This window comes from Centroberyx affinis, unplaced genomic scaffold (assembly GCF_046629955.1).
Source record: "Centroberyx affinis isolate AG114_WGS23_722 - 3 ecotype Tasmania unplaced genomic scaffold, CSIRO-AGI_Caff_v1 ptg007319l_1, whole genome shotgun sequence".
Classification (NCBI taxonomy): domain Eukaryota; kingdom Metazoa; phylum Chordata; class Actinopteri; order Beryciformes; family Berycidae; genus Centroberyx; species Centroberyx affinis.
In genome coordinates, this window is record NW_027283696.1 from 107,604 (window position 1) to 109,369 (window position 1,766).

Genomic DNA, 1,766 nt, shown 5'->3' on the forward strand with positions numbered 1-1,766 from the left:
GATGACTGTTGAACCTTGACCTCAAACAAGGAAGACTGGAAGAGAGAGAGGGAGAGAGAGAGAGAGAGAGAGAGAGGGGGGTTATTTAAGACAGGTTATTACACTAACTATAGGCTACTACAAAATATACATTTATAATTGCTATTGTTGACATTTACATTTCTCTAATGTCTATCATCAAAATTGTGAACATCACATGCACACATGCACACACACACACACACAAACACAAACACACGCATACACAAAGAGACCAACTGACCCTTTCCCCTCCCATTTGATTAACTCCTATGTGTTTTTAATTGCCTTGATCCACGTGCACACACACACACACACACATGCACGCACCCACACACACACACAGTGCAGCCAACAGATTGAAACCAGTTTTATTGAGTTTATCAGTCATTTTAATGGCCTGTCCACATAGCTGAACAGTCTGATTAAATCAGCTTCTATCTCTATGCAGACACACCAGAAGTCCATGCAGGGTGGGAAATTACCAGCCAAATGCTGGTAAATTTGTGGTGTGGTTGTCTACTAATATCCACTTTGGTAGGTAACCAACCATGATTTGGAAGTCCTAATAATCTGACCACTACCACACCAAAGATATCCCATGGTTTCCCCTGCCCAACATAAACTTGGATCAGTATATTTACAACTTGGCCTGGAAAATGTACTGTGAGGGCAACAGCATGGCTCTGACCCTTGACCTCCTTATGTAATAGTGGTTTCTTGTAATGTCAGTGATCTCTTATTCTAGTATTGATCTCACTGGAAGTTGCTGGATTTTGTTTTCACTTTGCTGTGATGTAGTCGAGCTGAGTTTATTTTTCAAAACACAGCAAAAAAGCATGTAAGGTTGATTCATAAAAAATTCATATGCAACTATTGTGTTGTGCCTATTTCTGTCCTTGGCTGTTGTCAAGGTGGCTGAGTGGTTGGAGAGTTGGCCCTGTAACTGCAGGGTCACAGGTTCAACCTCCCCCTCCCCTTTGGTTACAGTCTCAGTCACACATACACTGATATATGTGCATGTGCACACATACACACACTGATAATAGTCAGCATTTTTACTGGGGGGTAGTTTAGTCCAGGAAGAACTGCTATAGAATCTGAGATTTCCGCAATTTCTGCTTTGTCTCCCCCTGGCTGGATAGTTAGCAGACCTTCGTCCAACCCAGTATTGTGTTGTTGGTATTGTGTAACCTGATGCCACAGTCCAGATGGATAAAATAACTATTACTAGGGAAAAGTCCCAGATTCCAGCTTTAAAAGGCAAAAAATTGTACTGCAGGATGGTCTAGTTATCAGATGCTGTTCAAACCCCCACCCTGCTGAAGTGTTCTCGAGCAAGACACTGAATCCCTACCAGCTCCAGAGCTGCTGTTCTGTAGCTGACCCTGACCTCTGACCTTCCTGAATTTCCCCTTCAGGGGTCAATAGAGAATTGAAAAGTAAGAGGGAGGAGCTACAGCACTGTAATGGTAAGAGAGAAACAGTATCAGGGCGGAGACAAGGGTCTATTTTGGTTCCCCTGAAGCGCTGCCAGACACTCAATGTTTCATAGAACCACACAGTGGAGGCTGAGGTACGGTCTATGAAAAATGTATGGAGCTTTTAGTCTACAGACTGACAGAGCTACATGCTGCTGCTGGTTGGGACGAAGAGGATGAGAGCTGAAGAGAGTGGAGCTCATCTTATCCGACTCTCTCTTTCAACTCTGTCTCTCTCCCTCTTTCTCTGTTTCTCACTCTGAATCC